Below are 18868 nucleotides of genomic sequence, written 5' to 3'. Positions count from 1 at the left end.
TATCGTGCAGCCCTACTAGAGCTTGTACTGGCATATGATTTGATTGGCTGACGCTTCCGTCGAAGCTTGAAAAGTTGAACTTTTCTCAACTTTTGAAGCGAGCAATGGAGGCAAAGCGAAGCGGAACCACAATGCAGTTCGGCAAAGCGTGACGTAACCCCATTCAAAGTGAATGGGAAGCTGCGTTGAAGCTTCAACGCACACCGCCGTGTGGACGGGCCATTGTAGTGTGTGTCTGTGCATGTGTGTGTGTGTATGTACATTTACTAAAGTACTCAAGTATAATATTGACAGACTTGAACTGTACCTGAGTATTTCAATGTGTAGCTACTTTTTTTTAATTGTACTCCCCTATATTTTTTTAAGACCTTTAGTTACTTTGCAGATTTGGATTAATGATGTGAAATATAATCAACACTTAAATCAGACTTTAGTTACACCTATAACATTCACAATCTACCCTGCTGCAGTATACAAAGTCATTACAATTAGCTACATCTTCATCAGCTGTGATTAACACATGAATACATCAATTATTATCTGAACAGGGCCAATTTGCATAATGACTAGGCCTACTTTAAGTATATTGTTATGCTAAGAATGTTCAAACTTTTACTTGAGTAACATTTTGAATACAGTAGCCTACTTTTTCTTGTAACAGATATGTGTAAACTTCTCCTTTTACTTAAATACAAGATACAACAATAATCTCTCCGGGAAAATGACCCATGGCATAAAAAATTGAAAGACTTATTATTCGTTTTTTATTTTATTTATTTATTTTTAGTAGCTTGAAAACTAAGTCTGCCCAAGTTTTTGATGTTGCAGGTTAGAGCTTATTTACATCCATGACTTTATTTGTTCACCTCTTTGGTGCGTTTTGATCTGTTTTTGTACTTATTAATATAACTATATCAGTCCAAGTGTTTGTCAGACACATCCCAAAAATATGAAATGTCTTCTCTACATCACATATGAGAATCAATTTGAGATTATGTGTTCCTGGCAGGACGCTTGTTCATAGTTTGACTGACTGACACCGACACACTGCCGCACGTTCCCAGATTCCAACAACTCTCCACAAAACCGCAAGAAAAATTAGCCAGCGACGACACACATGACGCTACGATTTCTGCTGCTGCTGGTAATGATTTCCATCCTACAGCTGCGCGGCAACAAACACCAGCTCCCAGTTTCTTTTACCGACATCCCCCTTTCTTCACTCAGTCCAGCTTTCCCTCCCATCCACCCCCAAACTCCCCACATCTTTAGGTGACTCCCCCTGACACTCCGTACACACCCCATCCACCCCATAGGCTGCCTCTCTCCACAGCAGCTGCCAAGAATAAGACTGGCTGATGTGGGGGCCTCACGAGGAGGGTGAAGCAGTGCCTCTCCAGCCTCTGAGCACTGTCTCCGCTGAAGTCCACTTGGCTCCGTTTATTTAATATTCAGTCAGCTGTGGGGAGTTGGGTTAGCCACAGCTTATAAAACTCAGTCAGCATGACCAAGATATAACCCCCCCCCCCCCCCATTTATCCTACACCACACATACATACTCCGACACCCATACACAGATACAGTGGCAGACGGCCCATAGGGGCGCTAGGGGCGCCGCCCCACCTCTTCCCACATAAAAAAAAAAAATGTAATTAAAAAAATATATATATATTTTTATTTTTAATGAACAAGGTAAATATCATACAATTGGTATCAGTAAAATGTATAATCTACAATAAAATCTTGTTTAAAATTGTGTTAAAATTGTAAAGTTACTGATAAGTCACATGTTTCCTGCCTGGCCTTGCCCGTGGCATTAGTTTATCATTACCGGGCGCCGTGCAAGGAGCCCCCGAGCCAAACAGCAGCAACCAGCACGTTGCAAAAGTCTCAATAGTAAACTTTGCCGCCGAAACATAATTTCAGCCAATCAGCGCCGTCAAATATTTTGGTCACGAGGGCGCTCACGTTGGCACCTACGTTGCTTACGTGCGTTGACGTGAGTTGTTTTTTAGACTCGTGAGTGACCAAGGTGACGCAGTAGTTGGATGAGAATGGCTTCGTGTGCAGGTGGAGTCGCCGGACCTCGGTCCGCACCCAATTCCGTGCAAGAGCTACTCTCCAATCCTTTCGAAAGGAGAAGTTTGGGAGATAAATTGATACTTAAAGACCTTGGACCGGACCAACCCGATTTGTATATATCGCAGCAAGCTCGTGAAAAAGACAAAACGTATCAACGAGGCTTCTCACGTAGCTGGTACACCAGAAAGGCATGGCTAGCTGGATGCAAACAGGTAAATGCTGTCTTTTGTTTCCAATGCTTGCTCTTCAAACAGCCGGGGACAGATACGATCTGTTCAGAAACTAGACAAAAGTTAAACAAGTACAAACCACAGACTGTCTGTGTCATGGAGAATACAGTCGCTGGTTTATTTATGTCTGTATAGGCCATTGTTGTGAGTGTGGACGGTCGGAGCATATATAATGTTAGCTTAGCCAAGCTCCATTTAGAGAACACGCATTTTAAAAGGGTTTTTCACCTGCCGTCTGTCTGCAGACTTGTCAAAGCATTAATTCATGGTTTTTACTAACCGGTATCAGTATGTTGTTAATTCGGCATCATTTTGAAACGTGTATTACAATTAAATCACGGTAAAATATGTTCATCTTGTTGTAGTTGTAGCCCCCTTGCCAGCGATTCTCTCTCTAGTTTAGCATGCTCAGCCCGACTCAGCCTGGTTGTTCCTGGCCCTAGAACCACGATTTTATGGGGCCAGAAAAATTGTGAATTAGGACCCGCTAGCCGGTACTAGGCCAAGTGGAAACGCAACCAAAAATGGGCCCCGCACGGCTCGGCACTGTCTGTGTCATGGCGAATACAGTCGCTGGTTTATTTATGTCTGTTCTCCATTCAGAAAACAAGCATTCTAAAAGGTTTTTCGCCTGCCGTCTGTCTGCAGACTTGTCAAAGCATTAATTCATGGTTTTAACTAACCGGTATCAGTATGTTGTTACGTCGGCATCATTTAGAAACGTGTATTACAATTTAATCACGGTAAAATATGTTCATGTTGTTGTAGCTGTAGCTCCCGAGCCAGCGCGTCTTGTTTGAATGATGCGAGTAAACACAGCTGGCAGCCGCGGTGAAACTCGAGCGACTAGAGCGATGCGATAGGAGCGTTTAGAGCGAAGCGAATATTCGCATCGCGTCCGGTCTGAACGCAGCATTAAAGCGAGCTCCGCGCTGCACTGGAAACGCCAGTGCATTACATCACCAGAAGTCCTAATTTAAGGGGTCATTTCTCCCAAAAAGAATTTTTTTACTGACTATATCAACAGCCCCACCAAAAATATTTTACACCAGCCGCCACTGCACAGATACATACTAGGGCTGCACGATTTTGGGAAAAAATCTAATTGCGATTTTTCTGAGAAATATTGCGATTGCGATTCGATTTGCGATATTGTTTTTAAGCGACCCAACGGAAGTTTATTGTAAAAGGCGGCCATATCTCTGGCTAGGACGGTCGCATCAATATGCTCCCGTCTCTAGCACCCCCGCAGCCAGAGCTACGAGTGAAAGAACTAAACGTACATGAAACTTCCGTTGGGTTGCTTTAAAGTCAAGCTTCAGTTTAAGATTCACCCTGTAATAAAATGTAATAAAATGTGATGGAGCATTACTAACCTGACTCAGATGGTAGGAAAGCTCCATTGGAAGCCATTTGGAAAGGGCAGGCACTTTCAAAAGTACTCAATCTGATTGATCAATCTGTCTATCACCTTCTATCATGGGCCACTTCTGATTGGTTAACAATGGCTGGTACATGTGTAGCACAGCACTTCTGATTGGTGTGGATGACTGACACACAAGAAGAACAAAAAAATAATGTAAAACAAAATGTTAAAAAAAATCGCAGGCTTTACAATTTGATATCGCATCATTTAAAATCGCTATTTCGATTTAAAATCGATTAATCGTTCAGCCCTAATACATACATGAACACACAAACTGTAGCATGCTCTGTCCCATGGGCTTTACCTTTAAGAGCACAAAGCATGGTGATGATACAAGAACCAGGGTTGAATGTACTGTATCAGTAGCACATTAACGTTAAAAAACTGAGAAAAGTTGCTGGTAGTCTTATCATTTCTTCCTTATGTAAACTATCACACGTTTCCCCTCCAGGCACATCAAAGCTGAACTCTGGGATGTAATGAGCTTAACTGTTTGACTGGTATTAAGACGACTGAGCAGAAACAAAGCAGGAAGTGAACAGCACATGAGCTGCAGCGTAACTTCAGAGGGGCATGAAGCGGACCAATATGGATTTGTGTATGAGCGAGTAGGGGGTGGGGGGGGTGGGGGTTGGGGGTCTTAATCATTCTCACAGCGGCCCAGCATGCTCCATCTTCGCTCTCGACTCCGAGGCTCCATGGCAACCTCCGGGGTCAGGGGTCACAGGGAAAGGTTGCTTTTATCTGCTAATGAGGTCGGTACCTGGGGTCTGCATGTCTCTGTCTCCCCGCGTCTCCTCTGCATGGTCATATGTGGGGGGGGGGGGGGCATGAATGTCTGCCAAGTGACTCCAATGCCATCTTCACTCATCTCCACCCCGGCCTCCAAGCTGCGCTCTTTTGAGGTTGGGACAGGGGAGCGAGGTTGCCCGGAGGGAAGGGGTTACTCGTATTAGTTTCTGCCCTGTTGGGACGATAACAAACGGCCCCGAAATTGCTGTCCCCCAGTCCGGCTCCTCATTGTCAAATAAGTGTTCACATGCAAATCAACAATCGCCCCATGGACGTCGCTCCCCTCAAATTTCACTTTAGGGGTTTGATGGATTGCATGTACGCAGCAACACGGTTTTGTGTAGCGTTGTGCTTACTGTTTAAGTGGCCGGTGATTGATGTCATGTTGTTTTGCTTCTTACATGCGAATCAGCTGTGCCGAGAGAGTGGTGACAGAACAGTCAAACAAACCGCATGATTAACAGTCCCCTTTTTTTTCTTTAAATTTAGAGAAAGCACCAAGCCAGTAAATCCTGTGAATTATGGCCTGCTCAAAACAAATATGTGTTGAATGGGACACGAGGCTTTACGTTTGGCCGGGCTGTTTAATGCCCCTGGAAAACACACTTCCCCTCGCCAATCTGCTCTCACTATATCACACAAGGCTCATTGGCCCATGTGCCCCCTTCAATGGGGCAAACAGGCACCCTCACCAGCCCCTGTCCCACTCCCACACCCCCTCGCTCTCACACACACGCCCCCTGTCATGTTCACAGGACTGAGAAAGGAGTCCATTAACTCTGATTTAGTGGCAGTGTCATGCGGTCCCCTTTGTGAGGTGGTGACATTCAGTGAATGGGAATCAGAATTCGCTCCCCCTCCTCCTCCATCTTTCCTTCTCCTGGCTCCATGCTCAGGGTATGTGTGGCTCTGGTAGCAGTGTGAGGGGTTCAGAGTTGTGGCTTGCAGGGGGGGGGGGGACGTGGATTGAGAGGGTTTTGCTGCCACATGTCTCTGAGTGGCGGACTCTTTGTGCCTGGGCCAGCCTGTTTGTTTAGCCTTTCCTCAGAGAGCTGCTTCACACATCGGTGCCTCGTACGGAGGACTGAGGAAACATACTCGGGCTTTGAGAGGAGGAAAAGATACTAACCTTGTAGAAAAGAAATTTCTGCCAATTTGACAAACAATAAACAAACAATTTCCTGATGAAAGTGACTCCGAACTCTTTTTAACCAGTATTTATTTCAACCACAGAGTGAGGATAAGTGCAGGCCCATTATCAAAACACTTTTTCAACAACTAAAAGAAAGAAATTAAGAGTTCAGAGCCACAGTATCTAGGATCGAGATGCCTCAGAATATGTATAATAAAGATGATTTCTAAGAGAAGAATATACTGACAAATCCAACTGAGAAAAGAAAGGAAGAATCAAAAGCAGGTGAGGAAGGATTTTAAGCGGTTCGAAACGCTTCGAAACAAACTTGGCTTGAATGATTTATCATGTTATATTTCAAAGTTGCAGACAGCTAGATCTGGAAAAGCTTTGTGATTATTTCTTTCAAACTTAGTAGAACTCTTTGAAATATATTTGCCAAGTAAATCTTATCAATCCATGGAATAATGGGAAATAAGTTAACGATCAAAATACATCTGACAGTATGAGTTATGTGTTTTTGTCTTTGTGTGAAGTTTAAAAAGTAGGCAGCTGTTCTGCATTGGTATCGATGGCTGCTGCTCATGACCTTTGGAGAATCCATCCATTGCTGACTAACCTCTCCCACCAGCGAGAGTCGGGTCACAACAGGCTGCTACCTCTGGGCTCAGGCACGTCCACGCAGAAGGTGACCTGCGTGCACGTGACCGTCAGGAAACAGGAGGGCAGAGAGGTCAGGCTTGATTATTCTACCCTGCTCTCTTGGAAAACAAAATAAGACAAATATTTACACAAACAGGAAGCTTAGAATGTCCTAATGATTGGAAACACGCTGGGCGCTACATATACCACACACATACACTGATTTGGAATCCAATGTAGTATCACAATAGAAAACTGGCATTAAAGGATTGTTGAGAAGCCTACTTTGACATTAGTGGAATGTGTCAGCCCCAACTAAAGGTCCATTAATGGTGCTGAGTTTAGACTTCCCTCCAGCAATGTTAGATCAACCATAATAACTTGCGAGTTTATGGACCTTTGCTCCCCAAATGTCTACCATGTTGCTAATTGCGTACATCTGTGGCTGGTGTTTTTGATGTTTTGTCTCAATGTGCAGCTGTCCGTTCCGTTTCCAACAGCCTCTGGTTAAAAGTGGCATGGCCCTCTGTTATCTGTGTCCAGCCCTGAAATAGAAGCAGCGCACGTGCTTTGTGATTCACCAGGAGGACCTTGCCTTTTGTACCAAGTCTTAAAGTTGCACATTAAGCCTCCAGCCATTCAATGGTTTTATGTAGACTATAATAACAAGCGGACACTCGCCAGCAGTAATGCCTGTTCAGGTTGGACACAAACAGAGGGCCATGCCACTTTAAACGATGGAAAATGGAGACAAATAAATAGCAAGCATTGAAACCAACATGATTCCTTTTAAGTAAAGAACGTGGTCAACTTGTATCAAATGTTGGAACATATTGTATTTCTGTGTCCAGAGTTTTGTTCTTCATGCTGATGTTACATCAGCGTGTTATTTATTTATTGTCACGGGTCAAACTGGAACCGGCAATGGCCCCAACTTGTGGTTCGTGGCTGCTGCAAAGTCTCCAACAAGTCCATTATTGAGTCCTTAAATGCAACAACATCAGCCAACGAGGAAAAGTACAGTATTCCTGCCAGTTCCAAGTAAAAAGCAACCTTTTTTGTCTATTTAAATAATGTCTGTAATTTGACATTTTGTAAAAAACTGCTTTGTTGATGACCTGGGAAATGCCATTAAGTTAAAAGGGAAACATGACCACCACCATCCGCACACTTTTGAGGGAATGGTGTCAAATATGGTCATTTGACTAACAACTAATACATTTTAAATGTGTAAGCTGTTTAAAATGTCAAACATTGATGACGTAAAATCTCCACACAAACAATATAAATTAACATATAAACATTTGTTAAAGTTAAATATGTACATTTGAAAACTCGCCTTTTTTCACTTTTTCTGCTATCTGTCTACATTAAGGTTTCTTGCAATTCAGGTTGTTTTTTTCTGTAAATTCTTCAAATATGAATACATCCTTCAAAAGATAGCCAAATTATGCAAATATTGTTCTTGTCTTAATTTACAGCATACATATGACACAGAGAAGAGAAGCTGTGTTAACTTTTAGATTCAATTCAGTTCATTTTATAAAAGAAAACCCTTTTTCATCGCCAAGGGACATTAAGTTGCTTTGCATTAACTACATTTGTCTACATACTAACTTCCTGCTAACCATTTTTGGTTAATCTAATAATGCACATTGACAATGTGCAAAACCCTTAATGGGAGTTTAAGGTTGTTGTTTACTGCATGAACGTTTTTTGACAAGCTCTCAAGTGTGTTTATATCAGACAGCAGGCGTCCACACGGCTGCAGGGTGTCTCTCAGTGCCATCAGAGCAGGGATCAGCACAAATGTGTGCAATGTGTACACCAGGGAAACCCGATCTTGAGTAATTGTCAGGATAAGGCGAGGGATTGACCTCTGCCATGAACCACATTTTCTGAAACAACACACACTTGAGCTAGCTTTGAAATAGCCTCTCCTCCAGGACTGGAGTGGCCCATGAGGAAGCTAGTCATCAACTTTTTAGTGTAACTAAACAAAGCCTATGGTAATTTCATTAGCTCACTCTTACATTCTCAGCGAGCAGATAGCCGGTGCCCTCTGCTCCCCGAGACGCCATCCCTCTGCTGGCCGTGACATCACACGCCAGCAATGTGAGGCATGGGTCCATCTGCACAGGGCTTGTTTTGTATTTGAAGCACTGTTTTTCATTCACACAGAATAAACTCTTCTAGTCATTCATCAAAGCACTTACTAAATCAGTTCAAAATCTTCTGTTGTCTTTTGACTGTTGGACCTCAAAGTAAATGTGGTGATTGTTATTGTGTGCGAGCATTTAAGACTGTTGTGTTTTCATGACTGATTCGTGGAAAGTGTTTAGTTTTCATGTGGCGTGTCATAAAATGTTCCCTTTTTGTATTTACTCAAGGCTTTTCACTTATTTAAAGATTTAATATCTCTCCTCCCTCACATCAACTCACCCCTTCGTCTGTCCAGACATGGTGTGTTTGGTGTTGTGACAGCTCGGATCCTGCCGCGTTCAGCTTGCATTCCTTTCATCCCAGATCCCCCAGGGGTCCGCCTCACCTCTCCCAATCACTGCCCCAGTGTGAGGGAATCAGACGGATGCAGGATCCGGCAGATGGTAGGCAAGTTCATGGTCCAATGACATCCACCTCAGGCATGCTGTACATAATCTCTCTTTACAATTAGCACTTAACAGCAAACATTAAAGGTCACCCATTATGCAAAATCCACTTTTTCATGTCTTGTATACATCAACTTGTGTCCCCTCTGTGGAAAGATATTCCGAAAGTTTCAGGAAAAAAGATTCGCTCACTTTTTCTCCTGATCCATTTATATAAAAACCTGTCTGAAAATGAGCTTTATGATGTCATAACGATTTGTTGGCTTGTGTAGCCATTAGCCAATCAGCAACCAAGGTAACACCCGCCCATCTTATCACCTGAATCTCCTCCTAGAGCACCATGGTGTTCTTTTTAACCAAATCTCTCTCAGAGGGGCGTGGGGAGGGGCTCCTTATTTTCATCTAAAGTAACAGACAGAGAATCAGCCCTTTTGAAACAGGGCTGAAACAGAGGGGATTATGGGTAATGCTGCAATGCATGATCAGTTTGGTATTTCGAGCCAAACACTTCAGAGACATGTTTTGTATATATCTGAGATCTATAATATATTGATGAAAAATAGTATAATAGGGAAACCTTTAATGGTAAACAGTAATGAATTAAAGAGCCTGTGACAGCATCCCAACAACTGTTGTGCAATGAAATATTGGGCTACTAGTCATCTCGAACCGTCAGCTTAAAAAAGAAGGTGCGATACCGTTCCGATAAATATCAATCATTTCGAACATCGCGAGGAAATTCCTTCGACTCATTTTGAATTTTTGATGGAAGCCGGAAGTGACGTCAATGCGGGAACGCTTCACTGTGCGGCGAGAGAGCCAAACACGGACAAAGTGTGTTGTCATGCGTAGAAATGGTGAATTGCTGAGTTTAGGCACGTTAATAACGTTTTAATGAAGTTGACTACAGTATATTCATATTTGTCAGTGCTTTCATATCAATTCGGCGAACATAAACATAGATGATCGTGGTGAAGATGATGATTAAATTAGGATTAAAAATCGGTAGTGAGAGCTGCTGAATTTCCTCCCGTCGCATGTGATATAAAAACAAATTGTATGCCAATTTTGTAGTTGTAAACTCAAGTGGATGAAACTACATTTATTAGTGCTTTCATGTCAATTCGGCGAACATATGAACACATTAAATGATCGTGAGGATGATGATTTAAAAATCGTTTGTTTGAGCCGGTCTGCATTTCCTGATGAGAAAACAAACCGATGCTTTTTGTAGTTGTAGTACACCAACGTGGATTAAACGTGTGGTTTAATGGATAAAATACACGGATTATTATTATTATTATTATTCCCACTCCGATCGGGACACTAGGTCCACCGTTTCCCCGCAGCGAAGCTCCCCCGTTGACAATTTACGTGGGCTGGGCTGGGTGCAGTGGCGGACTGGCCTTCGGGACGAATCCCGATGGGCCGGTTCCGAAGTGGGCCGGTTGGATAAGTCACTAGCACATCCCCCACTCCCCCCGTTGACAATTTACTAGCGGTACCGAAGTGGGCCGGTCGAGAGTCCCGGGATGATTTTTAGTCCCAGTCCACCACTGGCTACATGACCGTATGATCGCCCATATTGACGCACCTCATTCCTAAACTTCTAACAGATACAACATAAACCGATCCTTCAGCCTCATGAGCTCTCAGACACGTTCAAAATTAAACTGTCATCGCTGTCTGAGCTTGCTGCTGTGTGCGCCAACGTGCGTTTACATGCAGATGCTGGGATCCTGGACGGTGCAGCTGGAGCGCTGTGCCCGCAATGACGTCACCCATCATTTGGCGGGACTTGAAGAATCCCCGAGAAGATCCAGAAAATTGTCAACATTGAAGGCAGATTAATGGTTATCAAAGTACAAATATCCAAAATCAGTTCAGTAACGGTTTTCAAGGGGACAATATGTACTCAAATTGATGGGTTTGGTTGATGGGGGAAACTCGTGTCACAGGCTCTTTAATACTCATCAGAAATCTTCCTTGGCTCGGTCAGAAAACTCTGGAATCTGGTGGGGAAACCTGTGTCGACTTCTCTGCCATCAGTGGCGGAGCTGCAGGGTAATTGAATTTGGATCAAAGACATTCATGTCTTTCAAAAAGTTCTAGAGGGCTGCTCAGTTTTTAGTAATAACAGAAACGCTTCCGGCGTTAACCTCCACTGCCCCCTTCCACCTTCCTCTCCCCCCCTCTGCCCTCACCCCGAAATCCCTGCTTTGAAGGGCTCAAGGCATCGCCACTCAGTCTGATGGAGAGAGGCAGTACAAAAAGAAAAGCTGGGATTTCTTAACCTGTAACCTATTCCTCCTGGACATAGAATAACATCAAATCATAGGAAATTATACACAAAATAAATGAGTTGTAAGAGACATTTGATGAGACTTCACAATAATGAAAAAATAAATCGCCCATATTACATGATTCTGTTTAAGTACAAATGCTTAATGAACTCAGTATGTGCAAATAATTTACTGTAAAAAACATATGGCTGATTCTCATTCTTAACATTATAAAATTCTTCAGACGCAAGCTGTGGTTGACTGCTCTGATCTTACAGAAACTCATTCATGGGCCACATGTTGGAGGAACATGTCAACCGATTTCCTCCTAAAGAGTCGATTGAAATAAAAAGTCTGGGAAACATTCCCTCAATGCAGAGCTGACATGGCTGTATGGTATATGATAGGTCTGACAGTATAATGGAATAGGTGATGTGAGATGTCCTTTATGCTTGGAACAACCAAAGGTAATATCTGGTGACAGTGCGCCCCCTTGTGTTTGAACTACTCTGTAAATGAAAAGGCTGCTGTTGCCTACCAAGAGTATTTCAAATGCAACAAAACAAACGCAACAGAAGTAGTAAAACTCTTAAAGCCACAGAATGTAAACACAGGAAGCAATAAATACGATTGTTTAGGCAACTAGCAAATGATCAACATTTGAAGATATTCCCACTTGGTAATTAAAACCGTTATTTTTATAAAAACTCTAGTGAGTGTTCCAAGTCCGATTAAAAAGTCACTTCCTCTTCCCAGATTTACGGAACCGTCTGATGGTGGAGGAGAACTTCAGCGCTGACCTCTCAAAAAGTGTCAGAGGACCGTCCATTTCTGTTTCCGTGTCCACATCCATAGAGGAGACAGATGTGGAGGCAGATGTGGAGTTCCTGCGCTCCGTATCACTGTGGAGCTGTAGGGAAGTCTGTGGAGACACTGAGCGTGAATGGGCCCCGTCAGCGAGGGGCCCCGCATGTCCCTCCTCGCTCTCCTTACTGAGTCCCTCCAGGTGGGCCTGGAACGTAGTGGTCTGTTGTTCCAGGGAGAGGAAACCCTCCTGCACCTTGTCAAACTGCGAAGAAAAAGAGAGTTTTCAGTCCTGGGTCGTTATTTTAAACGTCTGCACAGTGTTTGAGTTTCAGTGTACCTGCTCAATGTTTGTCTGGAGCAGCAGCTCCGGCCAGACTGACTCGCTGTGGCTGCTCACGCTGTTTCTTATATGAGTGTGACTCCAGGCTAACTCCTGGAGGAAAGGGCAGAGGACATTTCTGAGTGAAGACAGGAGGAAACATTCAAAGAGGATTTCTTTTTTTACATGAGGAGAAATTCACCTGCAGTCGCTGTGTGCTGTCCTTCAGGTGAGCCTGGCAGCATTGCAGTCTGTTCCTGTAGTGCCCCAAGATTGCAAACAGATTCTTTGCCAGAGACACAAGAGTATTACAAACAACAACAAAAGGCGAGGACAATTCATGGCTCTTAAAAAAAATGGAAAACAAAAGACAGCTGCTTTTGTTGGAGAGAACAATTAAAGGTTAAGTCGGGGCAGGAATGTGTATTGATTGTAGGATTGTCACTCTGTCACTGTTGGTAAATGTGGGTGTGTGTGTGTGGCGTGTGAAGTTGTGTGCACGCCTCTATAGAGGTGTGTATGTGTACGTCTAATGAAAAACAACAAAATAAGTTACCATAGCTATGCGGATGACACACACATTTACGTTACAATTTCACCAGGAGACTATGCTCCAATTCAAACACTGAGTAAGTGCATTGAACAAATCAATGACTGGATGTGTCAGAACTTTCTCCAATTAAACAAAGACAAAACTGAGCTGAGGTTATGGTCTTTGGAGCCAAGTCAGAACGTATAAAAGTTAGCGCTGAGCTTCAGTCTGCAATGTTCAAACCAACAGGTAAAGCCAGAAATCTAGGTGTCGTCATGGACTCTGACCTGAGTTTCAACAGTCACATTAAAACAATTACTAAATCAGCCTACTATCACCTAAAGAACATATCTAGGATTAAAAGACTAATGTCACAGCAGGATTTGGAAGAACTTGTCCATGCTTTTATCTTCAGTAGACTCGACTACTGCAATGGTGTCTTCACAGGTCTCACTAAAAAATCTATTAGAAAGCGGCAGCTGATTCAGAACGCCGCTGCTCGAGTCCTCACTAACACTAAGAAGGTGGATCACATCACTCCTGCTCTGAAGTCTTTACACTGGCTTCCTGTGTGTCAAATAATAGATTTCAAAATACTGCTGCTGGTTTATAAAGCACTGAATGGTTTAGGCCCAAAATACATTTCTGACCTCCTGCTAAATTATGAACCATCCAGATCTCTCAGGTCTTCAGGGACTGGTCAGCTTTCTGTCCCCAGAGTCAGAACTAAACATGGAGAAGCAGCGTTCAGTTATTATGCTCCAAATATCTGGAACAAACTCCCAGAAACCTGCAGGTCCGCTGCAACTCTGACTACTTCTAAATCCAGCAAGAAGACTTTTCTCTTTGTCGCTGCTTTTAATTGAACTATTCACATCTTAGACTGCACTGTAACTTTTATCCATGTATTTTTCTTTTAATGTTTATTTTATTAGCTTTTCTTTTTAATGACTGATTTTAAATGCCATTTTCTTAATGTCTTTCATTTTTGTTAAGCACTTTGAATTGCCTTGTGTTGAAAGGTGCTCTATAAATAAACTTGCCTTCCCTTGCCTTGCTTACGTCACAGTGGCTATTCATCTGTGCACCTACTGATTATCAGATTCTTTTGACATATTTGTATTTTGGGTTTCTACTGTATATGTTTACATGCTTTAATCAAGCGCAATTTTTTTTTAACATGATGTCTGTTGGAAAAAACCCTGTTAAAGTCCCCATTTTTTTTATTTTCTGCTCATATGGTTATAAGAAATGTTAGGGTGCTTTTATTTCACACATAGTCAGTTAGTAGGCCTTCCATATACCCAAATGTGTGTGCAGTGAAAAGTGAGGTTTTTTATAATACGTCCCCTTTAACTTTGGAAAACTACACCTTCACACTTGCTCACCTCTGCGTCTGTCCGGGCCGAGGCCAGGTCTCCGGGGCTCCCCTCTTTGGTGAGCGTGACCCCGGTGTGCAGCTCCTCCAGCTGAGCCCAGAGACCTCCAAGACCCTCCAGCATGTCTTTCACACTGGCTTCAAAATCCCCCTGCACCTGCACGAGTCTACGCAGTGACCTCATCCTAACAGAAGGGAGAGGAGATGTTAATCCAACTGAGCAAAGTTTCCAAGCACGCAGACAGCATGCACACTATATGTTGAACTCACCTCTGCTGCAGGTAGGTGCGGATAATCTTCACTTTGTCTGCCAGAATAGAGTCCTGGTGCAACTCAGACCTGATATCAGCCTTCTCAAGTGTGTGAGACACTGACTACAGCCAAAAGGAGGATTCAGAGGGTTAGGGTTTAGTTTGTGGGTTTGTCTGGTTTGGCACTTAAAATGTATGCATCATGTGGCTTTGCAGCGATCATCAAATACATCAAGCTAAAGTCACTTTAATTTGTTTGTACATAATGCTTTCACATAACATTTCTTGGAGATGTGTGCAAGGAATCGACTTGCATTTTTATATCCGTTCACATCTGCTGTACACATGAAACTGTCTCAAGACATATTTTCAGACAAAAATAATCTGCGGTTGAGATTTAATAAAAAAAAGGTTCACCCAAGAGAATAACCATAATATAAGACAATTTTGAAATAAATGATCTCAGAAAAGAATCATTGGAGGGGGGGTGATCATCTTTAGAGGGTGTAATTCTCCTGGCAAATTCAATGAGTCTGATGCTGGTGCCACCACGAGGGACCAATTACCCCAGTATGTAAGCACATTGTTAGAATTAAGATTTCTATCATTAGTTGTTGAAATATTTAGTCATAAATGACAGCTGTACCACTGGACTTGTTGGGGGTTAGAAAGCTAGGATTATGGCCAAATAGGCTAACTGCTATGAACACATTCATAGTATGTGCAAATGTGCAGACAGGAAATACAGAAGGAGACATAGCATTAATATTTTTCTCCTCTGCCAACGTGTTTGAGTTCACACGACAGCAGCAGAGAGTGTTGCCCCGAGCTAGAATATCTGTGAATGCCTGAGTGCAAGCTCTGATCTAATATCACCAACAAAGGCTGAGAACACAGGAGATGACAGGTATTGCTGGAGGCTGCTCCGTATGTGAGAGGGTTTTTTGATTCTTCAGGGAGGTTTTCTCCCTCTTACCTCCAGCCTGGAGAGCAGAGCCTGTATGTGTGGCACGCCGGGGTCTGGCAGCGTCTCGTGGAGCACACACAGCAGCAGACTGTCAACCAGGGCGAGGGCCAGGGTGGGGGCCAGAGCAGCGTCAGGGCCCGGGCTCCCCGGTGGGGACATGCTGGAGGAATGATGAGCATGTGTGTTGATTTGTTTTAAAAGATTATGATTTTTTTTATTCTGTTGGAAATAGCTTTTCAAATTATAGTGGTTTGATCCGATGAATATATGGTTAAATGATTAAATGGCCTCATCGTGACTACTACTTTTTTGAGAAATAGGTAAATAAAGCATTTGATAGCAAATCACAGAGGTTTAGGACAGGTTTCCCCAAAATATGGATAAGGCAGATGTTTGAAAGGGAAATATCATGTGAACTCATTTTTTAAGTGCTTTTGCACAAGCTCGAGTGGTATCTGGAGTGCCTAGTCCACAACATTTGGAATAACACAACCCAGTCAGTGTTTGTAAATTGTCTTGAGGGATTCAACAAACTCTTCAGATTAAGTTCCCCTTCCTATGTCACATGCAGGCTCATTGGAATATTCCACCTAACAACGTGGGAACTACCTTAACAAAGGTGCACTCTATTTTTCTCAAAGCCAATCAGAGCAGACTGGGCTTAAAGAGACAGGTGCTAGAACAGAGCAATTCAGATCAAGGGTGAATACAGGTGTATTCAGACAGACATTATGAGAAGAATAATGTAGTTTTTTTAACAATGAACTATGAATATGTGTTCCAGTAGAATCCCAAAATACAAATATGAACAAAAAAATAGCATTGTATGTATCCTTTAAATTGACATAAGCTATTTAAAGGTCCCATCTCATGCTTTTCCGGTTATTACCTGTCTCCTTGTGTGTTATGAAGCTTTTTCTGCATGTAAACGGTCTGCAAAGTCACAAACCCTCAAAGTAAGGCAAGGCCAGGCAAGTTTATTTATATAGCACTTTTCAACACAAGGCAATTCAAAGTGCTTTACAAAAAATGAAAGACATTAAGCATTAAAAAAGAAAAGCTAATAAAATAAACATGTACAAACAAAGTACACCCTGTAGCGAGTAAAACTCTAACACAGAAAAGACCTGTCTATGCTGCACCAGAACGCCTCGTTGGAGATTTTTTTTCTTTTCTTGCTGGGTACAGAGACGTGACCATACCCAAATGGACCCATTGGTCCAAATGGACACACACACACCCTCGCAGCGGCGAAACTGTGGCGCGCTTACGGCCCGTCCACACGGCGGTGTGCTTTGAAGCTTCAACGCAGCTTACCATTCACTTTGAATGGGGTGACGTCACACTTTGCCGAACTGCATTGTGGTTCCGTCGCTTCACTTTGCCTCCGTTGCTCGCTTAAAAAGTTGAGAAAAGTTCAACTTTTCAAGCTTCGACGGAAGCGTCAGCCAATCAAATCATATGCCAGTACAAGCTCTAGCCAATCAAACCGCGTGTTTGTGTGTCTGGGGCGGGAGATTAATGAGATTGGTTGTTGGTCGAGCTTCAGACACGCCCGCCGGCAAGCTTCAACGCACGCTGCCGTGTGGACGCTGCGTTACACTGTAGGTGCGCCACGTTTGGGGGTGCGGGTGCTAGTGGAGCCTCGCATATGGGGGTGCTGCAGCCCCCTTAGCACCCCCCCCTTCCCACATCCATGGTGCTCAGGCTGAGTTCATGCTGAGTTTCGCGATGTCTCGCTGTCTCGCAGAACCCAGCAGCAACCAGGAAACAACACCAGTAATAGAGCTCACACTGGAGCTCCAACAAGCCGTTTAGGACAGAGAGTGAATACACATACTATACAGAGATGCTGTATGAGAAACCAATGTGAGTTTGGAAAATTGCACAATGTAAATCTATTCTAGTAGACCTCAACAATGGAATTATGATCAGTAGAAATGGCCATGACATGTGCCCTTTAAAGCTGTGGCCTGTGGGCCACTGTGTATGCACTTGGGGCATGAAATACCAGTGTTGAAATCGACTCTAAGGTCTTTTTTGTCCAAAATATCAAACCATAAAATTAATTCTCACCATAAATACTGGTCATTCCTGTGTTCCATAACAACCTCCTGCTGTATCCTCAGTGGAGGCTCCCCCTTGAATAAAAGCAAACACACTGAATAAGCATGACATGATTAAATCCAGCAGCACGGGCAGGAGAGATTCCCCTCAGGCCTCTGCGCTCACCCCTTGCCGCAGGCGGCACTTCAGGGCATGGACACAGCCTCCCAGAATCATCCACAGCAGACACACCAGCAGGAGCCTGCCGCACACATCCAGCAGCAGCAGAGAGGGGTGCAGCGGCGCCTCCACCTGGCACACTGACCACACTACAACCACAGGAGCTACACTGGAGCAGCCTTTCCAGGGGCGCAGGGTCTTCAGAGTCTGTGACCAACCTGTGTGCTGGGGCTGATCAACAACTGGGGTTTGGTGTGAACTGCTGAATAAAGGGGAAACAGAACGGGTTTATTGATAATTAAATAATGGGCTTACTTGCTGCACCTATAGGCATCTGAGTATGTTTCACTCTTTCCCATGATGTGAACAATTCAAAATGATTATTCAGCAACCAACCAAGTCTTGTCAACATTAATTTGATCACGATTCAGCTGTTTTTTGTAATTGTTATGAGTTGTAATTTGAGAGTTGCCCTGGAAGATGTATATGTTGTCTCTATAAATGTAGAGATAGTGACTATGTAATGGCATTGCATCTACATGTATTGTTATAAGTGTCTGTTGATTGTTTTGTGTATACCGAGGTACTGCAATAATGAGAATAATATTTTTTAACAGCTATCCTCAAGTAAGTACTTTTCTTTTAGATTACTAAGACATAAGGTTCTGAACTTAAATATGAAATGACTAAAATCTTTGAGGTATTATTATTTTTATTTATGTTTCGATAACTTTTTATGTAAATGCACTTGATGCTAAACATAATAATTTTCTGACAATGCAACTGTGTGTACTTCAAACATAGCCTCAAAAAAAAATCTAATTATACTATCAAGAATAAATATAGAAGTCATATTGTTGCTAAAAAATATCCCCTTAATTTCTCGCAAATAGGAAGATATTAGGGAACAACAGATGCCATGAGTAGGAAAGTTACAGATTTGTTTTGCACTCTTCACACCATTTGGTCAATCTTTTACAATGATGGATCTGCTGAGCAACAGATGGTTCTCCCTACAGTCCACCAGCACTGTATGATAGACACTTCAGGTCTTTTAGCTCATGTCTGGTAAACAGTAGGACCCTGAGGTGTAATGTTGAGAGACATCTTCCTAATAGAGTAGAAAAACACACGCTGTCAACAGAGATGTTCTCTTCCCCGTAGCAGAAGGTAATCAGAGACCTGCCACTCAG

Source organism: Pseudochaenichthys georgianus, chromosome 13 (genome assembly GCF_902827115.2).
Source record: "Pseudochaenichthys georgianus chromosome 13, fPseGeo1.2, whole genome shotgun sequence".
Classification (NCBI taxonomy): Eukaryota; Metazoa; Chordata; class Actinopteri; order Perciformes; family Channichthyidae; genus Pseudochaenichthys; species Pseudochaenichthys georgianus.
Note: the sequence above shows the minus strand (reverse complement) of the source record.